Source organism: Quercus lobata, chromosome 2, assembly GCF_001633185.2.
Source record: "Quercus lobata isolate SW786 chromosome 2, ValleyOak3.0 Primary Assembly, whole genome shotgun sequence".
Taxonomy (NCBI): Eukaryota; Viridiplantae; Streptophyta; class Magnoliopsida; order Fagales; family Fagaceae; genus Quercus; species Quercus lobata.
In genome coordinates this window covers 57002896-57026969 of record NC_044905.1, presented here as the reverse complement: position 1 = coordinate 57026969, position 24074 = coordinate 57002896, and positions in this window count along the sequence as shown.

Below are 24074 nucleotides of genomic sequence, written 5' to 3'. Positions count from 1 at the left end.
TGGGTGGGTAAAACTTTAAGAAATTATATTCGATAAGAATATGGTGTAAAACCCAAGTTTTACCATTCCAATCCCAACATACCACATCATCATATTACATATTGAAGAACAAATAGAACATCACTCAATCAATTCTAATATCCATTTGAAAATCCAACTTAACTATGAATTTATTGAGATGTTATTATGTGTGGTAGGATTTATTGAATTTTAAGTAAAAAATTGATGTGTCAATCTCTTATTGGATGGTGTAAAATATAAGTTTTACATCACATCCTTACCAAATTAAGATTTAAGACTCAAACTCTAAATATGTTACTTTACACCCACAAATACCAAAATCCAACCAACACTCGAGTGGGTATTCTTAAACATTTTTACAAGCTAACTACAGTAACATCTTAAATTTAGAAGTTATTGTAGTAGTTCTTACTTTATTTTTAATTGATTTTCTCTCTCTCCTTACACGCTTTCTCTTAGGCTTCGTTTGGGAGTCTATAAGGGAATGTAATGGAATGATCATAAGAGAATGAAATAGAATGTATATCAGCAATGGAAAAGAATGAAATGGAATGAAATTAAGTAATCTTGTTTGGATGTTTAAAAAAAAAAAGAAAAAAAAAAGAATGGAATGTAAGTAATCTTATTTGGAGATAATATAGAGGGAAATGAATGTAATCATTTTATGACAATATTACTATTAGATCCCTATTTTAAAATAAAAGATTGAATATATAGAGATTGTTAGGTTCTAAGAAATTAGGAACTAATGTATTAGAACTTCAATTTGTATTATGTTGGCAAACCATGATCAAAACATAGAGTCTAGGTTTAGGCTTGCTCAAAGTATGTTTATTTGTGAAATTGGAATCGAGTGATTGTAGAATTTATTGGACTAAATCTGCAAAGCTCGATCGATCGAAAATTAGACTCGATCGATTGAACCACGTGCAGATTTATTTTTCTGCAGAGTTCCAGTTCAGCCCAAACTCTACTTAAACGTATTAGGGTTCAAGTAAAACTCTCCTATATATAAGGGAAACCCTAGAACGTTTTTTTGAAGTTGGTTTTTAGAGAGATTAGAGTGCCTCTTGTGCCTCTTTTTATTTTTAGGGTTTTGTACCTAAAGGCTCTCTAAAGGTTGCTCATATTGCGGTTTGTGTAAATCTCTTGTGAGATCTAGAGGAGCTTTCCTTTACACAAACTTAGGGTTTTCAAGGAGGAGATATTTTCTACACCTTGATGATCAATTCAGTTGCTGCCATTAAAGTTTAAAGAATACACAAGCGGGGGTGCTTGTAGCTGGTGGGAATCCAAGAAAGAAGGAGTCTGTGGATTCGAAGCTTGCACGTGGTCGTGTCAGTAAATTCTATTGGTTGGTAGTATTAGGAAGTCAAGCGGGGGTGCTTGTAAGTCCTTTTGTATGAACTTCGATTCTTTCAAGATAATGGATTCAAGTTTACCTTGAGGATAGCTAGGTCAAATCCTCCTCAGGTTTTTATCGGTTTGGTTTCCTAGGTGATCATATCGTGTGTTATTTATTTTCCGCTGCTTTGCATGATTTGATCTTTTATATTGTGATAACCTAGACTTGTTTAATTGGACTAAGTAACAACTTGGCTAATTACCTAGGTTTAATCAATTGTTTAAGGGGTCTAAAAACTATCAAGTGGTATCAGAGCGGATTGCTCTTTTGTTTTAGATCTTTTGATCTAAGAGCTGATCATTGACCCCTGTTGTCATGGATAATTTGAAGTGTCTTTCTGATCATGTTTCTGCTCATGCTTCTGTTGATTTTATTGATGCCTGTGAAACTCTTCGTAAGGAATTATTGAAATCTATGAAAATTGCTAAGAAATTCAAGGAAGAGTTAAAATTGGCTAATCATGAAAAAGAGGAATTGATTGTTAGGTTAGATGAATCTAATAAAAAGAATGAATTTTTGAGAAATCAAATATCCTCTCAAGATGAGAAGACGAAAAGTTTGGAACAAGAGTTAGTTGAATCTAAAGCTAAAATTGAAAATTTGACTAGTACCAAGTCTGCTATTGATAACAGAAGTGTTTCTGTTTCTCTTAAGCCTAAAATTAAGAAATTCTATATCCCTCCTTTCAAGAGGAATAATAAAGAAAAGGTTTATTTTGCTAGGTTAGACAAAGGTAAAAGTTCTGATGTTGACGCTGAAGTTTCTAAACCTAAGTCTAAACCTACTGTTAGAGAGCATAATAAATTTGTTTTTATGCCTACCTGTCACCTTTGTGGTGTTGTTGTTCATATTAGACCAAATTGTTCTTATTAGACCAAATTGTTCTTTGTTGAGGCAAGAACCAAAGCCTGTGACTGGAAACCCCACTAGGAATACTGATGTTCCTAAATTTGTTCCTATTTGCCACTTTTGTGGTGTCCGTGGTCACATTCGTCCTAATTGTCATAAACTGAAATTTAAGCATTCTGTGTTTCAATCTAGGATTTGTGATGATATTTCTCCTGCCATAAGTCCATATAAATTGTTTCATATTTTTTTGAAAAATTTGAGCTTGTTGGCTTGTGAAAGGAATTTGCAGGATTTTAGTCTTTCTCAGAAGATTGGTGTAATTCCTCAAATACACTCTGCTTCTCATGGATTTTCACCTACAAACCAAAGACTCGTGCTATATGGGTGAGAAAAGATTCTCCAAGGTGAGTGTTGTTAACTTGTCCCTAATTTAATTCTTTCAATTGTTTATGGACATGTTTTGTTTTTGTTTTTGGTTGTTTTGTTTTTTAGATTGGTTTTTATTAAAAAAAAAAAAATCCAAAAACATTGAAAATTTTTCAAAAAGACAAAAATATTTTATTTTGAATCTTGTTTTATTTTTCTTGAGGATTACATGAATTATGATATCTCTCTTGATTTAGAACATACTTGACATTGTGGAGAAACTTGAAAGCTATTTTTGATTTTATGTGAGTATGTACTAGTTTGTACATGTACTCAAGGGTTAATTAAGAAATTGATATTTCTTGTTTGTGTACCCTCTATAGTTTAGTTAAACACTGTCATGCATTGCATTTGCATTGTTCATTTAGCATAATGTGTGCATTTTGTTTTTGGTCATAAATTTTTTTAAAACCAAAAAGATTTTTGTGTTTTGTATTTCACATCTTGGATTTATAATCAAGGATTGGCCATATTATCTTTACATAACAAGTTTATGTACCTTGTTTAGCTTTGATGAGCTTATTTATTGCATTTGACTAGTTGAAACTTTGTAGTGCATGTTGTGTGGGAAAGATGTTTATGGTGTTTACCACTTTGTCTTAATCTTGAAGTCACATGTTATTTGACTGTCGGACTTGATTCTTTAGAGAAAGGCATAAATAACCATCTCATCACTGTTCACTAGCCAATCATGAACACCTTAGTGCATATCATAAGATTTTGTGCTCGAGAAAGTGTAGCACATGCACAAAAAGAACATAAGGTGAAGCCTCGGTTTAATTGCTTAATGCTTAAAATTAGTGTGTACTATTAGGCTTGATGCCAAATCACATAATTAAAATTGGTATGTATATTATGAGGCAAAATTCAAGAAACTTACATGATTGCAAGCTTATATTCTAGGAGATGTGAGAGTTATATGATGTAACTCTTTAGGTGATAGTCTCTTTTAAATTCTATGTGATGAATTTTGTAGACTTTGTGATTGATTTCTTTTCACATATCACCTCACATGTATCTCAAGCTTTTGCTAGTTGCACGCACTACACAAGTTACTCTTTGCTAAACTTGGTACATTATATTGTGTGTGATCTTGTTGTGGCCATCCAAGATTAAAAGTTCCTTGATTTTAATGCAAAATGTGTGTAATGCTTGCGCTTTGAGGACAAATTGATTGAAAATCTTGATTTTGGAAGATCTTCATTCATTCCATTCCCTCCTCCCAAACGAGGGTTTAGTCCCTCAAGTCTCTACTTCTCTCTCATATCTTTGACTCTCTCCTATTCACTCTTTCGTCCCTTTCTTTCTCTCTGACTTTCACATTCTCTCAAACCTCTCTCTTTGACCTTATTAGATCTATTAGGAGTGATAGGCCAAAAAAAAAACAAATTGACCCCTTGTGATAAATTAACCGATTAATTTAGCCAAGTGAATTAATTAAATTAATTAACATGTAAACGTGTGGTAGCAAAAACAAATCACCAATAAAACTAAGTGCAGCAGAAATTAAATTGACATGGTTATTTGTTTATGAATGGGGAAAATCAACACGGCAAAAACCCCACTGGATGATTTTAAGGTCACCATTCTCGAAATTCCACTATTATCACAACAAGCAGTTACACGTAAAGGAATCCCAGTATCTTATACGAACCTACAGTTGAACCCTTACCCCAATACCCAATTAGACTTGTTCTGTAGTGACAATTTCTCCTTTCGATGCATGGCTCCCAGTATGTGACTAACTAATTGTGCGGATCCCAGTACGTGACTTCAATCACCAACTAGAGAAGTTTGTTGGCTGCAAAATTCTTCAGTTCATCCCAATGATGAAGATATAGAAGATGTTTGGTCACAAAACCCTACGATACACAAACACAGCAACTTCTTCACAAGAAAGATGAAGTAGGGAAAAACTCTGTCTCTGGTCACAATTTGTTTGAACAAACTTTGCTCAACACTTGTGCAACTTGTGAAGTCTTTGACAGCCCTTAAAATAATTGTTTTATATGTCTAGGATTGTGAGAAAAGAAAGCCCAAACACATAAATACAGATTGGAGTCAAAATAGAATTGAAAATCTATTTTTCATAAATCTCAACAGATACCCTATCTATCGAGCTGCTGTCGAGTTACGGGGCTGAACAGCTCTTTCAAGCTCAATGGATGGTTAGCTATCGAGCTAGCTGTCAAGCTTTAATGACAGACACTTTTCAGCTTAAATCTTGGACAGACTTGCGTGACTTCAACACTTGATTTTGAAACAAAGTTTCTTGAAGTATTAAACACATCCTAGATCTACCCAAATACAAGTAAAGTGTGTTTTGTTAAAGGATTAGTCAATTACACAAAATAATGACATATGTTCCTAACAAATGAATCACATATGTCCTAAAAATCTCCCATTTTGGCAATCCATGACAAAACCACAACAAACAAATGAGATATGAGAGAAGTCATAAATCACTCAACTCATATTCACTTGTTGAATACAATAAAATCTATCCTAACACAAACTCTTGAAAAAACTTTGTAGGAAGAGAGTTTATGGCAAGAAGACTTTAACAACCTGTATTTCTGAAATACTTTAAACAAAACTTATCAAGGCATCTTTATGTGAAACAAAAATAATAGATTGCATACAAGTAATAAGAACCATGTGTATAAAGAAAGAAAAGAAACAACATGTGCAAGGATAGGTGAAGGAAACATACATTAACATATAAAGAAAATAAGTATAATGTATGTCAATAATGGTCACAAGACCTAAGGTACAAGAATAAATGTATCTAAAGTAGAGAAAAGAAAAAGAAAAAAGAAAAAAAAGAAAAGAAAAAGATACAAGTAATCCTCACTACATCCCTCAAAATGCACTCTCCCCTTAACAAAAATCTCCTATGCTAACCCTCCCCCTAAGTATGACTACTCTCATAACCAAAACTACTCCCCCTTTTTGTCACGAGTGACAAAGGGTAAGAGTGTCAAGTAAACATCTTGTCATCGCTGGGTGAGCTAGCATCGCCATCATCCTCATCCTCAGAATCAGTATCATCATCATCATCAGCATCACTCTCATTTGCAGGGGCAATAGGAGTGGAAGGCATAGTATAACTACCCATCTCAGCCTGACGTTGAGCAATGCGTCCAACACGGGTGTTCACCTGACACAACTCATCACTGAGAGTGTCGAGGTGAGCATCCATGCGCTGAAGCTACGCCATTATGTCCTCTAGAGTCACTCCGCTCATAAAAGAGGAGGGAGTGGATGTGGGTGAAGCAAAAGGAGTGGGAGAAGCTGCTATATCGGATAGCCTCGATTGAAACTGGGCCTCGCTCTGTTTAACGGTAGCGTAGTCAGTGGCACACATAATGGGGAAGTGGTTGAAAGAGGGAAAATGAACAGAAAAATGGCAAAAATCTGCGTGATAGCCGAAGGAAAAATGAGCTTATCACGGGTAGTCGTATCCCTATACACATCTATAATGGAAAGAATAAAATGTGAATGAAAATTTATAGTGAGGTGCTCTAACAAGGAAAGCAAAAATCGAGCATGAGGCTCTGTGATAGAGTGGGTGCAAAACAAAAGTCATTACCATGTTCATGAATCTAGGACCTTTAGCAAAGGCCTTACATGGTGTAAATTGATGATCACCCCAATTAGAAAGGTGCTCGCAGAAAGCAGAGATAATCTCGTCTTTGGATATGGTCCTCAGGCGCTCACATCCAGGGTAGTCAGGATGCTCTACCCTCGAAACATGGAGCACATCGGATACCAACTCCGGTGTGACAATGATATGCGTACCTCAAATGCTAGTATGAAAGAGAGGTACTGAAGAATTGAGTCCATGCATGTTGGAGTAAAACTCCTGAATTAGCACGAATGGACATGTGACCGGGATGTTACACAATGACTCCCAACCCCGACTGTGAATGACATCGGGAAGGTCAATATCGGCGAAGTCTGCAAAAATGACTCAGCGTTCTGAATGAACACCTCATCGAGAAAAGTTCTCCGAGAAGTCCTTTTGAGCATCCTCATCACGGAACTGAATAGAATAAGGAGTAGGATCAAAAGACGAAGTGGATGCCCTAGAATGCAAAGGGTTTTGGGATGGAGCAGACTTACGTTTTGGTGCCATTGGCACACTAACGTAAACTAGAGAGTGAGGGGGAAGAAAGAATCACTCAGAAAAGCTCCAAACAGTTCAAATATATAGAAATACACTGAATGTAAGGTAAGTATGCATGAAAATTGTAAGGTTGAATTTATTCAACCATCTTATTGGCTTTATTCCGTGCCAAATTTGCTTGTAATTCAGCATTTAGTAACCCTGTATTTAGGTGGGTTTGATGTAAGGGTAGTGAGTGAGATAGAGTGAAGTTTGCTCAAGAGTGTGCAAGAAAACAGAGTGTCGCGGTTGGGTCTCGCGGGTGACTCGCGGCTTCAAGCCGCCAGAAGCAACCTCACGTGCCAAGCATGCTGGAAGGTGAACAGTCTGCTAGCTGGAGCACTACAGGACAAAACAGGACAACTGGCCATACGGTTATCTCGCGACTGGATCTCGCGACTTAGTCAAGCCGCGAGGTCAAGCCGCGAGCCACCCCTGTTTTGTAAAAACCTGACGTTTCACATTCCTCTCCACTCCAGTATAAATACCCCTATTACCCACGATTGAAAGAGAGCTTCCAGAGAGAATTTTGAGAGAGAAATCCTAAAGAAAAACTAGATTAATTCACACACAATCTATACCTTAGAGACTCTTCAAATTCCTCAACTCTCTTCCTCTCCATTGTTAAATCCTTGAGAGGCATTATACCAAACCAGGTTCTCACCATCATCATCATTGTGAGACTGCTGTTTGGATTTCTGGGAAGCAGTTAGGAAGGAGCCAATCTACATTGGTTGATGCTACGGTCTAGTAGCGGAATCCGGAAAGCTAGAAAAGAAAAAGGTTCGGCGCAACCTCGTTGGAGCAAGAAGCTTGGAGGGCTTAGGTGCACTGGGTAGATTAGGCTTGGAGGGTCTATTGCTGTCCTTGTATCCCAACTATATTTTCTAGTGGATTGATTACCGCTTGGAGGGCGGCGGAGAGGTTTTTCGCCGAGGGCTTCGGTTTCCTCTTCGATAACACATTGCATGTTGTCTTTGTGTTTGCATCTTCCTTCCTCTCTATCTTTGCCTTTTTATTTATCTGCTGTGGATTTTAATCTGTTATGGCTTAGATAGTATTTAATCAATTTCGTATGATAGCATATGTTAAGTTTCCGCACACTAGTTGTTTGACATATTGCTTGAATTGATTAAGTTGTAATTTGGGGGTCTAAACGTTCAAAGGTGTTTTTGTACACGTTTTTGAACTTTCAATTGGTATCAGAGCGGGTACACTTGTTGTGGTTTAAATACCTAAGTGTGATCCTTGACCCCTTGTGTTTATTTGCCATGGATTGTGCTTTGTATGACTCTTTGCATGATTTGGTTGGTGATGAATGTAACATGCCACGTGTTTGTGAAAATGCCTCTATGAGTGTTAATCCTCATAAGTGTGATGACATGTTATTTGAATCTATGGGTGTTGTTGACAAACTCTTCAAGAAAAATGCTAAGAAGTTTCAAAAGAATTTGAGCAAGTTATTATGTGAAAAGGATGATTTGATTGCTAAGCTCAATGAATCCTACAAATTGGTTGAGAAATATAAAAAACTTGCTGAAATTTCTCTTAAAAAGCTGAAAGAGTTTGAATGTTTGAATATGGACTTGGATGCTAAACTTGTTTTGTCTAACAAACTTGTTGATGATCTTAAATGTGAAAATGAATCTCTTAAGATGCATGCCAAGTGTTTGATTGCTGAACCCATTGATAAAATGGATGATAATATTTGTTGCAATCATGTTGTGGTACCCGATTTTGTGCCTAGTGTGTGTTCTACCTTAAAGGACAAATCGGTGTACATTCCTCCACATAAAAGAAATCAAAAGGTGGAGAGAAAGGTTGTTAAGTCAAAACCTTCGTTTAGGTCTCAACCTAAGGCTTTGGATGGATCTAAGTTTGTTCCAACTTGCCACCATTGTGGTGTGATTGGTCATATAAGACCTCAATGTCATAAGTTGAAGAGGGAACAAAACCATGTTGCTAGATCCATTCCCAAAAAGCCTAGTGGACCTAAACACATTGTTTGTCACCATTGTGGTGCCTTTGGTCATCTTAGACCTCATTGCTCTAAGTTTCAAGCTCTTAAGAGAATCAAAAGAAAAGAGAAACTTGAGCTTTTTGGAAGTTGTGCTAAAAAGAGTAAACTGGATTTGAGTAAAAATAGCATGTTGTTAAAGAAAATGTTTAATGCTCTTAACTCCTTGACTATGTGCTTCTCCGGTTCTCATTCTTCCAACCCTCGTCTCGCTTCTCTTGAGACACTCATTCCAAACAATCGTTCCGTTTGGATGAGGAAGGGTTCCTATGATTGAGCTTTTGCTCTTTTGGTCCTTGATCTAATTCTTTCGATCTTTATAGGACCCTTCTTGCATTAAATGTCATATCTTCATGCATTTTGTGCATCTTGCATTTATTTGTATGCATTGTTTCGTTTTTTTATCTTACTTTTATGTTTCTATTTTGTATGAGTAAAAATCCAAAACCACATAAAAAGTGAAAAATTCAAAAAGTTTGATCGTATTTGTTTGAGCACATATCACATGTGAGTTTGGCCTTGTACCTTTGTACAAATGGCTTTGTGCATTTACGAGCTTAGCTTGTTATTTTTGCACCTATATCTTTGTGGGAAAAATCTTAACATCTTTGTGTGATTGTTGTAAATCGATCTTCAAGCTTGTCATGAATGATTTGTCAATAGTCATGTTGGTTTTGATACATGCCTAGACTTGTGCTTATATCTCTTCCCACTCTTTTATTTTTATTGCTGAAAGAGCTCAATAAATGTAAATCTCAAAATGAAAAGAGATAATGAGCTGCAAAAGTCGTCGTATATACTAGTATTTGACTAGGAAAAAGGGAAAGCGACTTATATGAAATTGTATGATGCCCAAAAAGCCAAAGGCTTGTTCATCAAATTGAAATATCACAAATTTCAGGCATCAATCTCAAAATGAGATGTTTTGATTCAAAATGATCAAATGTTATGAATTGTAAAGAAGCCAAATGAAAAGCTTCAATCTTATGTAATCATTTTCTTGTGGGAGGTCATATATGTTCATTTCTATAATTGAGATAGACCACTTGACTTAGTACTAGTTATGTATGACTTGATTGAATTGATCATTGAAGCTTCACTCTAGACTAAGGGCTATTCCACATTTGATACACACACACAACACACATGCCTAATGCTCAATGAATGTCTTATTCATTTGTTAGATTGTACTTGTCTAAATGTGATGTGTGTTTGCTTAATCTTATATGGATTAATCCAAAAAGATTTTTGATCATTTTATATGTTTTTGGAAGTGATTTTTATCATTTTTTGTGTTTATGTTTAGTGCTTACTTTGTTTTTCAATGTTTAAACATGTTCTGTTTTGAAAAACAAGTATCAGAATTTTTGGCCACTCATTTTGGCTACTTGCGCGAGCTGCCAGCAAGCTGCCAGTTTTGGCTACTCGGTTTGGCGGCTTGCAAGCCGCGAGTCTAAGCCGCGAGTTCAGACAGAGAGGTTTCGCGGCTCACTCGCGACTTGTCTCGCGACTCGCCAGTCGCGACTCGCCCAGAATCAGCTTTTTAAAGAGTTTTTTCGTGGGAAACTTGTTTTAAACCTCTCCCATCCTCTCTAAAACCCCTCTTTCAATATTTTTACATCAAAACCCAACCAATTTGAATGGTTTTTCAATCCATTAACATCTCTAAGGTAATTATAAACTCTTTTCATTGATTTTGATCCTTAGATTATGTTTTGGAGAGTTTTGTGCTCTTGGTTGGGATTTTCATCATAGGGGTTGGGAAAACTTATTTTTTTTGTCAATTTTCTTCATGGGATTGGTTTCTTTTGTTGATATGCATTGGATGTTGGCCCCTTGCGGCAGAAAGAACATGTATTAAGGGTGGATTTCATGATGTTCATGCATTGTTTCACATTTTTGTTCATAGTGTGCATGCTAGGTATTTGATAAAATGCCTTTTAGACATTTTCTCGCTTGTTTGGACTCCGATGAGTACCAAACTTTGGGGTTTCTCATGTTTCCTCATTAGGAACATGTTTGGTTCATTGGTTGTGTATTTAACACACCTTGCCCCACATGTGCATTTTTCATGCATTGGTCATGCATTGCACTTAGCCACCTCTTGCACACACCTTTGCTACCCTTGTCATGCATTGGTCTTTACCTTATTTCTTCATCCTAGCATGTCATGCTTACCTTATGCTTTGTAGCATGTTACTTTATCTTAGGTTTGAGCTTTATTTTCTTATTCATCTTGCACCCCTCATGCATCATTAGCATTGTTCATACCTTCATCTCTTGCCCTCGTTTCTTCTTGACCCTTTGTCTATTCCTGACAAAAAGGGGGAGAGTATACTCTAGAGAATGTTTCGGAGTATTTTGTCATTTCTATATGACTCTTGTGCACATCCTTAGGGGGAGAAATTCTATTTCTCATGCACATTTGTAGGGGGAGAGATATTCCATAGGGGAGATGCATATACCAAGAGGGAGAAGACATTGTGTTAACTAGAAAAACTTGTTCTGTTTGTTTTCTTGTTGGCTTTATGGTGCTTTGTGTTATGCTTTGGTGTTTTCATTGCATCATGTTTGTGCTTTGGACATGCATATATCCCTATGTTATTATGCTTCATTGAATGCATGTTCAGATGATCATTTGCTTTGCTATGTGATCATTGTAATCATTTCTATACTTGTTATATTATACTTGTCATTTATTACTTGCTTTACCTTGAGGGTCTAATGTGTTTTGTGCAAGTGTTTCAGGGTACAAGTATATATATGTTCCAAGTGCATCACAGCTTCTCATCACTTTGAAGGGGAGAAATTTTAAGCACTTTTAGTTTATATTGTTTAAGTTTTTATTCAATATAATGTGTTTGTACCCATGTGCTTTTGTAAGCTTTTAGGGTTATGTTTTTATGCATATTTTTAGGCTTTATGGTTTGTACTATGCTTTATGCAGCCTTTTATGCTATGATTGAAATCAGTACTTTAATCTAAATGTTCTGCATTTTGGTTTATGTACTGTCACTCTTGTGCCCTTGTAGGATTGTTCCTAGATGCATATGACTTGTGTGATATGCATTGGTTGAGTGTTGAGCATACAAGTGTCTTGCCTTGTGCTTGTTAACTTGTATGTCCTTGTGTTCATTCCAAGTGTGAATGAGCATTGTGATCACTACCTTGTGGTGTTCACTTGGTTGATCAAGCCATGGTTTGTTTCATAACTCCATCTTTGCTTGATCACTTATTGCCTGTTTCATATGCATTTTATAATTCTCTGCTTACAATGATCATGGTGTATTGTTGTGTTTCAGGAGTATTATGTTCATATGATTCAAGTGCTTCACAGCTTCTAGAGTTAGGCGTGAGTGAGTTTTGTTCAACTGTTCCCTACTCACATGTTAAGTCTAGAGTCTGTTTTAGGGTTTTATCACGGAATAGCCAAAGGGGGAGATTGTAAGGTTGAATTTATTCAACCATTGGCTTTATTCCGTGGCTTGTAATTATTCCGTGCTAAATTTGCTTGTAATTCAGCATTTAGTAACCCTGTATTTAGGTGGGTTTGATGTAAGGGTAGTGAGTGAGATAAAGTGAAGTTTGCTCAAGAGTGTGCAAGAAAACAGAGTGTCGCGGCTGGGTCTCGCGGGTGACTCGCGGCTTCAAGCCGCCAGAAGCAACCTCACGTGCCAAGCATGCTGGAAGGTGAACAGTCTGCTAGCTGGAGCACTACAGGACAAAACAGGACAACTGGCCATATGGTTATCTCGCGACTGGATCTCGCGACTTAGTCAAAGCCGCGAGGTCAAGCCGCGAGCCACCCCTGTTTTGTAGAATTCTGACGTTTCACATTCCTCTCCACTCCAGTATAAATACCCCTATTACCCACGATTGAAAGAGAGCTTCCAGAGAGAATTTTGAGAGAGAAACCCTAAAGAAAAACAGATTGATTCACACACAATCTATACCTTAGAGACTCTTCAAATTCCTCAACTCTCTTCCTCTCCATTGTCAAATCCTTGAGAGGCATTATACCAAACCAGGTTCTCACCATCATCATCATTGTGAGACTGCTGTTTGGATTTCTGGGAAGCAGTTAGGAAGGAGCCAATCTTCATTGGTTGATGCTACGGTCTAGTAGCGGAATCCGGGAAGCTAGAAAAGAAAAAGGTTCGGCGCAACCTCGTTGGAGCAAGAAGCTTGGAGGGCTTAGGTGCACTGGGTAGATTAGGCTTGGAGGGTCTATTGCTGTCCTTGTATCCCAACTATATTTTCTAGTGGATTGATTACCGCTTGGAGGGCGGCGGAGAGGTTTTTCGCCGAGGGCTTCGGTTTCCTCTTCGATAACACATCGCGTGTTGTCTTTGTGTTTGCATCTTCCTTCCTCTCTATCTTTGCCTTTTTATTTATCTGCTGTGGATTTTAATCTGTTATGGCTTAGATAGTATTTAATCAATTTCGTATGATAGCATATGTTAAGTTTCCGCACACTAGTTGTTTGACATATTGCTTGAATTGATTAAGTTGTAATTTGGGGGTCTAAACGTTCAAAGGTGTTTTTGTACACGTTTTTGAACTTTCAAAAATAAATGAACATGTGACATGCAAAAGAAATTACATCATAGGCTCAACCCAATCCAACCTATCAGCACATAATCAGTTTAACATATATAACACACATCTAAATGCATGAAAATATAGTTATAATGCATGTGTGATGCAATGCATGAGGTTTTAAACTCAATTAATTAAAAACCCATCCCAAAATTTCAACAATAACTCAACAATTTTGAAAAACTCCAAAATTTTTCAAAAATCCCAAAACTTAGGTCTAAATGCATAAAAAAAAATAGAGAAAAAGAGATCATACCAAGTGATTTGAAGCAAGGGAAGGTCAAAAATCATGTGGGTTGAAGGTTTTGAGAGAGAAGAAGGTGTTTGGGAGGTGAATAGGTGCGGATAGATCGAGAGAGATCGAGAAAATGAGGATTGAATTGAGTTAAAGCCTATATATAGATCCTCAGTAATTCTCGACAGAAAGAGGTGTCATGAGGTATTGAGCCAAGTGTCGAGGCAGGTTTTGAGAAAACAGAATGTTGACAGATGTAGCTGTGGAGAGATGTCGAGGAAGAATTCATCAAACACGATCAAAGAAGCTCGATCGATCCACCAGCTGTCAAGAAGCTATCTAGGGTCCAAGAAATTTCTCGATCGATCCACTAGCTGTCAAGGCAGCTATCGAGATTGCGATAAGAAATAACTTAAGATCTCGACAGAAAGGCCAGGTGTCGAGAGGTGTTGAGGAGGTGTTGAGGTTGCTTAAAAACAATTTTTCAAGAAGGGAAAAACATAAATATGAATGCAATCAAGCATGCAACACAGCCAAAGATCCAAACAACATTTTGAATTCTCAAAATAATCTTTCAACAACAATTTTAAGCACATAGATCCCAAAAACACACACACACACACATTAAACAAGTCTAACCAATTTTATATTTCAAAAACAAGTCAAGATAATTTAGTAAGTATACATTAACACATGTAAACCTTGTGATGGCCAAATCACATTGTACCTGCACATGTATCAAAAGTAGCAAAGAATATTGCGTGTTGTGTATGTAAAACATTGCAAGATTGCAAAAGTGTATACATGTTATGATGATTTGAGATATGAGAAAATCACTTTAACTCACACACAATCATAATTGTTTGATAGGGACTATCACCTTCGAGGTACATCCTATAACTTCCACATCTCCTAGAATACACTCTTGCAATCATATTTAAAGCATTTTGATCTTTTTACTTTTTATTTTTCTTTACATATTTTTCTTTTTAAGCAAATCATGCATGAGCATATAAGAGAGAGAAAAGAAATACTCAATTATGTTAAGCATTTGACATTCCAATTTTGCTATGTCGAAGACACAAATGTCATATTATGATTGGCGGGCAACAATGGTGAGATGATTATTTATGCCTTTCTCTTAGGATTTTCTAGTCATTCCCGTCAAAAAGAGTGATACGAGTGTTAAGTACAAGAGATTACTTAATATTACTCATCACAAACAAGAGCCATAAGACTCACTTGCTTAGTTGTGCATAGAGATGCTCATCTAAACTACAAGAGATACAAAGTTTAGAAAACTTTGTTTCAATGGCCATCCAAAGTACACAAGTACCAATGTACATAAAACACACACTGTTTTTGTATTTTTCTGATTTTTCAATTTATTTATTATTTATATGAAAAACAAAATAAACAAAACTGAAAACAAACAAAAACATGTTAAACAAAACAAAGAATAAAACTAGATGCAAATGCATGAGGAAGGAGGAGAGAAAGAGATCAATCCATTGAGATAACACCAATGTTTTGACGAAGGAATTCAAAACGTTTGCTGTCAAGAGGTTTGTGAACAAGTCAGCCTTTTGATCATTGGTGTGAATAAACTTAATAGTGAGAATACCATCTTCGACAAGCTCCTTAATGAAGTGATGTCGAATCTCTATATGTTTGGTTCGAGAATGTTGAACCAGATTCTTAGAGATGTTGATGACACAGGTATTGTCACAATAGATGGTGAGATGCTCTTGACAAATACCATAGTCATGGAGGAGTTTTTGCATCCATAGGAGTTGGGTGCAACAGCTACTGGCAGCGATGTACTCAGCTTCTGCAGTGGAAAACGAGATGGAGTTCTGCTTTTTGCTCATCTAGAAGCCAAGATTGTTACCCACATAAAAACAACCCCCCGATATACTCTTTCTACCATCAACATTCCCAACCCAATATGCATCAGAATGCCCAGCTAAGACATCATTTGTGTCCTTATTGTACCACACACCTAACTCAGCAGTGGTTTTGACATACTTTATAATTCTTTTTAAATTAGTCATATGAAATTCTTTGGGATTAGCCTGATATCTAGCACACACTCTAACACTGTAATTAATGTCAGGTCTACTAGCAGTAAAGTAAAGAAGACCACCTATCATGCTTCTATATAGATATGAATCTACACTTTTTCCTAACAAGTCCATAGTGAGTTTAACATTTGGGCTCATAGGGGTTCTAATAGAACTAGCAGATTCCAAACCAAACATTTCACAAGATTCTTAGCATATTTAGACTGAGATAGGAATATACTTGAATCTTGTTGACGAATCTGCAATCCAAGGAAGTGAGTTAGTTCTCCAATCATGCTCATCTCAAATTTGGCTTGCATGAGTTTTGAGAAGCCATGAGCAAGCTCATCCTTAGTCGACCCACAGATGATATCATAAAGATAGACTTGAGCAACTATCAACTTGCTATCTTCCTTTTTGATGAAGAGAGTCTGATCAGCTTTTCCTCTTGTGAACCTATGTGACACCAAGTATTGTGTGAGGCAAACATACCAAGCTCTAGGGGCTTACTTTAAGCCATAAAGTGCCTTCTTGAGATACAACACATGGTCTGGAAAGTGTGGATCAATGAATCCTTTTGGTTGAGCCACATAGACATCTTCTTTAAGTAGCCCATTCAAGAAATCAGTCTTTACATCTATCTGATAAAGTTTGAACTTCAAGTGACATGCTAGGGCAAGGAGAATTCTGATGGACTCCATACAGGCAACTGGGGCAAATGTTTCATCATATACTCCCTCCATTTGTGAGTATCCTTGAGCTACAAGCGAGCCTTGTTGCGAATCACATTGCCCTCCTCATCAGTCTTATTGCGAAATATCCACTTTGTGCTGATGATGTGCTCACCCTCTAGTCTAGGTACTAAGGTCTAGACGTCATTCCTCTAAAATTGAAGCAGTTCATCATGCATTGCTTTAACCTAACTTTCATCCTGAAAAGCTTCCTAAACTTTCGTGGGTTCAACCTGTGACAAATAACAAGAATAAGACACAAAGTTAGCAACACATTTATCAACTGTACATTTCCTTAATGTGAGTTCATTCATATTTCCCACAACAATTTCTGGAGGATGATTTAATTTAATCCTGGAGGAAAGTCCTTTCTCTTCATGAGATTCAGAATCTGGTGAAGTGGGTATATCTGCAGAATCTTCCACAACACTAGGAGTGCTGGGAGTACTTGGCGATGCAGGTTCATGTTCAACAGTTTCTTGACCTTTCTTAGGCTCAGGAGGAAGAATTTATTTGGGGAATTCCTCAATACCTTTCTTAGAACTGGAATTTGAAGACTCATCAATAACAACATTCAATGTCTCCATTACCTTTATAGTTCTTTTGTTATATACCTGATAACCCTTGCTTGTGGAGGAGTAGCCCAGAAATATACCTTCATTACTTCAAGAGTCAAACTTTCCCACATTCTCTCTATCCTTGAGAATGAAATAAGTACTTCCAAAGATTTTGAAATACTTCACATTCAGCTTCCTTCCCATAATTCATATGGAGTCTTCTTGGTACTGGGTCTGAAGTACACCCTATTAACCGTATGACAGGCAGTGTTAACGGCTTCTCCCCACAAGTTTCTAGCCACATCCTTGTTGTGTAACATGGCTCTGGTCGTCTCCTGAATAGCCCTGTTCTTCCTTTCTACTACACCATTCTACTGAGGAGTAATGAGAGCAGAAGATTCTTGAGATATACCTGAACTTGTGCAAAAGGACTCCATATAAGAGTTCTCGAATTCTTTAATATGGTCACTTCGAATTCGATCAATCTTCAAGCTCTTCTCATTCTGTAGTCTTGTGCACAAAACTTCAATGTGCTCAGGAGCATCAGACTTGGATTGTAGGAGAATGACCCAAGTATACCTAGTGAAGTCGTCTACCATAACCATGATGTATCTCTTACCACCAAGAGACTCGGTTCTAGTTTAACCCATAAGATCTAGATGTAGAAGCTCCAAAGGTCTAGATGTAGCTGATGTTTGAGTGCTCGGATGCTTAGCTTTCGTCTGCTTCCTAAGTTGACATGGTCCACACACTACATTGCTCATTCTACTAAGTTTTGGTATCCCTAAGATTGATTCATGCTTAGATACAATAGAAAGATGTTTGTAACTAGCATGTCCCATCCGTTGATGCCATAGATCTTCATTTGGCAAATGAATGTTATTGCACACAATATCAGTATCAGGAACCAATCCATAACAGTTGTCTAGAGTGCGAACACCACTTATGAGTTTCTTTCCAGACTCATCCATGACAAGACACTTTCCTTTTGAGAATAGCACCATAAAGTTTTGATCACATATTTGACTTATGCTCAACAGGTTCACCCTCAGACCTTCCACATATAGAACATTTGCAATGTTCGGCAGTCCAAGTAGAAAGATGATTCCCTTTCCTTTAATCCGTGACTTGCTCCCATCACCGAAAGTGACATTGCCACCTTTCTTAGACTCGAAAACCTTGAAGAGAGATCGGTTTCCAATCATGTTTCTTGAGCAACTGCTGTCAAGGTACCACAAACACGTGTCCATAACTTTAAATGCAGACTTCATCATAAAACAGACTTCGTGCTTAGATGACAGTGCTTAGACTTCATCATTCCCTTTCATTTAAATGCTATCAAGTTAATTAACATGCAAACGCGTCGTAGTACAAACAAATCACCAATTAAACTAAGTGCAGCGAAAATTAAATTGACACGGTGATTTGTTCTCGAATGGAGAAAACCAACTCAGCAAAAACCCTACTAGGTGATTTTAAGTTCACCACTCCCAAAATTTCACCATTATCACAACAAGCAGTTACAAGTAAAGGAATCCTAACATCTTATACCAACTTACAGTTGAACTCTTATCCCAATACCTAATTGGACTTGTTCTGTAGTGACAATTTCTCCTTTTGATGCACGGCTCCCACTACATGACTAACCAATTGCGCGGATCTCAGTACGCGACTTCAATCACCAACTATAGAAGTTTGTTGGCTACAAAGTTTTTCAGTTCATCCCAACGATGAAGATCAAGAAGATGCTTAGTCACAAAACCCTACGGTGCCCAAACACAGCAACTGCTTCACAAGAAAAGTGAACTAGGGCAAAACTCTGTTGCCGGTCACAATTTGCTTGAACAAACTTTGCTCAACACTTGTGCAACTTGTGAACTCTTTGACGGCCTTTAAAATAATCGTTTTATATGTCTAGGGTTGTGAGAAAAGAAAGCCCAAACACATAAACACGGATTGGAGTCAAAACAGAACTGAAAATTTGTTTTTCATAAATATCTACAGATACCCTATCTATCAAGCTACTGTCGAGCCACGGGGCTGAACAGCATTTTTAAGCTCGATGGATGGCTAGCTGTCGAGCTAGCTATCGAGCTTTAATGATAGGCACTTTTCAGTTTGAATCTTGGATAAACTTGCATGACTTCAATACTTGATCTTGAAACAAAGTTGCTTGAAGTATTAAACACATCCAAGATCTACCCAAATACAAGTAAAGTGCGTTTTGTCAAAGGATTAGCCAATTGCATAAAATAATGACATATGTTCCTAACAAGTGAATCACATATGTTCTAACAAGGAGTGGGTTTCATTTAAGGCAAAGAGTGGGTATTGTTGGCCAAATCTACAACTAGGCTCTGTTCGGAAAAATTTGTTAGGAGTGGATTTCATTTCAAATCGATATAAGCAAAATCTATGTAAGATTCTAACTATTCTTTCAGAATCTTAGTAAATCATTTTTGTTTTTAAAAAACAAAATATAAAGTTCCTCTAAATATATATATATATATATATATATAATTCTATATATAATTATAATAATAATTTACATTAACAACTATTATAATGATCACATTTTATATTTGGGAAAAAAAAAGATTATATGTTAAATATGTCCGTACATTGCATGAATTATTGAATAATATTTTATAATTGTCAAAGTGATAAATTGTGTATAAGAGCACTAGCAATGATGGAACTAAAAAGCTATTTTTAGCACCACTATACCTAAAAAAGAGGGTTGCAATAGTGGAGCTAAAGGTAAATTTTTTACCTTCATTGGTACAGTGCACAGTTGTATATGACTATGCACTGTAGCTTAGAGCTAAAATCAAGTAATGTTTTTTATTCCCACTTCTCCTTAAAATAATATTTCTTTCTTTCATTCTTTTCTCTTTCTTTTTTCCTCCGTTTCATTCATTCTCCATTCTCACCTCTCACCTCTCACCTCTCTTTGATTCTAAAAAAAAAAAAAAAAAAAAAAAAAAAAACACTCTCAACTCTCACCTCTCTCTCAATCAAAAAAAGAAAACAAAAACTCTCACCTAGAAACAAAAACTTTCACCTGAGTTACTGTCCTTCACTACCATCAAACATTTCTTCTTAATCTCCATCTAGACCATAATTCTCTATTTCTTCTTGTTCACCTTTCAAAACTCTTTGCCGGCACAAAACCCACATCAAAAGAACATTAAGGTGTTGATGGAAGGGAATGCAACTGAATTAACTGAGTGAAGAGAAGGACTAAAAATGTGGAGAGGTTAATTGAATAATGGACGGTTATGATTTTAAATGGTAGATGGAATATTCTATGGAATCTTTTAAGGAAGGGTCTAGATTGTCTTTGTGTGGAATGTGAACCTAGCTGGATTATTATTATTATTATTATTTTGAGTTATCATCTAGTAGGTAGCAATTACATTTTACAATGTTTGTGGCAATGGCGGAGTGGTTGTTGTTTATTGTAGTTTTTTTTTTTTTTTTTTTTTTAAGAATTAGTGGATATATTATTTTATTGTTACACTAAATGATTATTTTCTATCATGATAATTGAGAATATGTTTTAGTAAAAAAAATGTACAAGTATAATTTGGGGTTAAAAAAAATCACTTGTTAACACTAGATGATTATTTACTATCATATAGCAGTGGCGGTAGTGGAAGAGTCGGTGGCAGCGACGGTAGTGGCGGCAGTAGCGGTTGTGATTGTTATTTATTGTAGTACATATATTATTTTATTGTGATATTTATATTATTTTATTGTGTTAAAAGCTAAAATAGATTCACTGTTACTGAATGTTTTGTAAAGTAAGTAGGTAAAATAAATAAAGTAACTTTTTGTGGTGTCAAATAACTAACTGTTGTAGATGCTCTAATAGATGATAAAGTGATATTGGTGATGGACTTAAATAATAACCCATAAATTTTAATTTTTTTTAACTTTTGTGTTGTATTTATATATATACTTTAGTCGGTTAGACATTAGACTATTATGTGTCAGTGTCCTTTAACTTATACTAAAAAGAGAAATATTTATTTTTCCTTTCTAACGTATGAAATGGGACTGCTAATTTCCAATGGGCCATATATCACTGTAGACATGTCTGTCTTCTAACGGACCAATGTCATCAAACATCAAATTTTTTATTTTATTTTATTTTTTGGTTTAAAAACATCAAATTTTTTTTGTTCTGTTCCGTTCTGTCCTCTCTCCTTTATATTTTATTTATTTATTTTAATATAGTTATTTATTTTTGTGATGTTTTAATGTCGATACAAATACTACCCCTGAATTCAAAGTGAAAAATAACAAGTGATTTATTTCAAATTTTGTCTTATTAGAGAAGTCAATATAGAATCACATCTTCTTTTTCTCTCTCTTAGAATGGGAATCACAGCTGAAATAGGTAATATATATATATATATATATATATATATATATATTATACCATTTAATATTTTTAATTGAATATGAATTTTGAAAAATAGAGATTAGGTCATGTTACGATAAAATGCATTTTTTTACAAAATAAACAATAGTTGCGAGTTGGCGTTCAAGAATAAGTGTATCCAAACAAAATTAGTGATATGGCTAACTTTCTAAACCTTACAAAAATAGAATTTTTATGTATCAGATGCGATTTTTTTTTTTTAATAAAAAAATTACATGGTTGAATTATATTTGTCACTTAAAAGATTATAAGAGAGAGAGAGAGAGTATCATAAATATCTTTAAGCTAAAAGGAATTAAATTTCATGGGTGCTTGTATGGTCTCAAATCTCTGCAACAAAGTCACCGCAGTCCTTTGCAGTACATGGTTGTGGTTGCAACTTGCAATATAGGCAGCCGATGGTCCTTGGTTCTCTATTTTTTCCTATAGATGTCTATCAGTTTTATGTCTGGAAGGGTTTGACCCTTAGATAATGCTAGTGATTTTCCAATGCTATATGATAATAGTTAGAGAAATTGCATCAGTCCGGCCAAATTTTTCCGTCTATTTTACACTACTACTTTTTGTTAAGACATATGTGATTTGATGTTAGGAACATATGTCAATTTAGAATTGGCTAATTCTTTGACAAAATGTACTTTACTTATAATTAGGTAGATCTAGGATGTGTTTAATACTTCAAAGAATAAGAGTTCAAGTCTAGTATTGAAGCCATGCAAATCTATCCAAAAAACAAGTGAAGAAGGGCTGTTCATTAAAATTGGACAGATTCCTGACAAATAGCTATTTATTGAGGTCTTGATAGCTGCCCAATAGATATCTATCAAGGTCTCAATGGCTGCTTGACAAATACTATCTATCGAGAATTACGAAATTAGAATTTTTAGATCTTATTTTCAGCCTATGCTGATATGTATGTGTAGGGTTTCTTTTTTCACAACTTTAGACATATATAAGGCTTATTTTAAAGGCCTTCACACAAGAAAATACAAGGAGAACACATGCAAAAAGTGACTGAGTGCCTTATTCTCTCTAAAAGAAACTATTGCATCTTTGCGCATTGTTGATGAAGTGAATAACTTTGCAGCCAACAATCTTCTTCAAGTTGGTGTGTTAGTCACGTACTGGGAGCTGTGCATCGTTGGTTAGTCACGTATTGGGATCCATGCAAAAAGGGTGGTGTTCATATATTGAAGAGTTCAGAGGTTCTGAAGCGGTAAAAGGTTTCTACTGTAAGTTCATCTACAATGATTGTAGAGTATAAGGACAATGGTTTTGTACTAGATCTGGAACTTCTCTTTATTATAGTGGATTGCTTTTTAAGAAGGTTTCCCCCCATGTTTGTTACTGTGAAACTAGTTTGTTTCATTTGTTTTCCTAGGTCTTCATATCTTGTCTTATATAGTTTTCCGTTGTGCATGATATTGACGTGATATTGATGTTAGTTTGTTTTAATAAGGTTTATTCATAATAAATCTAATTAACAATTTGGGTTTAAAACTTGTTAATTCTATCAACCGGGGTCTAAATTTCCCAACAAGTGGTATCAGAGCGGGAACACTCTGATTGGATTAATTTTCTGAGTGTGATCCTTGACCCTTGTTGTCATGGATCATGAAAAATCTCTTTTGATTCCTCTTTTATTTGATGGCACTAATTATGTGTACTGGAAAGTTCATATGAAAGTTTTTTTGTAGGCTTTAGGTGAACAGGTATGGTAAGCTTTTGAAGTTCGTTGGATTAAGCTAAAGGAAGCGCCAATGGATTGGGATGAAGCAACAATTAAAGTGGCAAATTTCAACAGTAGGGCCTTGAATTCTTTGTTTTGTGGGGTGACCAATGAGGAATTCAAGAAAATATCATCCATGGAAGTTGCCAAGGAAGCATGAACCACTCTTGAGACCACATATGAAGGTACCAAGGCAGTAAAGACTGTGAAGCTTCAAAGACTCAGTATTAGTTTTGAAGAAATAAGGATGGAGGAGGATGATACCTTTGATGAGTTCTATGCTAAACTCAAGGATATTGTGAATTCAACCTTCAACCTTAGAGAATCCATAACAGAATCCAAAATTGTTAGGAAAATCTTTAGGTCCTTACTTGAAAGATTCCATGCCAAGATTACTGCCATTGAAGAAGTGAAGGACATTGATAAAATTCCTTTGACTGAGCTTGTAGGGAACCTTCAAACATATGAGATAAGATTAGGTGTAATGGAAAAAGGTGAAAAGAGTAGAAACTTGGCTCTTTAGGGTATAGAGGAAGAGATTGACAACTCTGAAGATGAATATGAAAGTGAAGATGAAGATGAAGATGATGATGAGGATGAGGATCTAACCTTCATAGCCAATGAGATTATTAAGCTTCTTCAATTTAGGAAATCAAATAAAGACAGACCTCCTAGGAAATCCAAATCTTCTAGGAAGGGCAAGAATGAAAAACCCCTTATCCAGTGCTATGAGTGCAAAGGTTTTGGTTATATGAGGATAGAGTGCCCAAACTACCTTATGAAAGAAAAGACCAAGAAGTCAAAAGATAAAGGGTTGGTTGCTA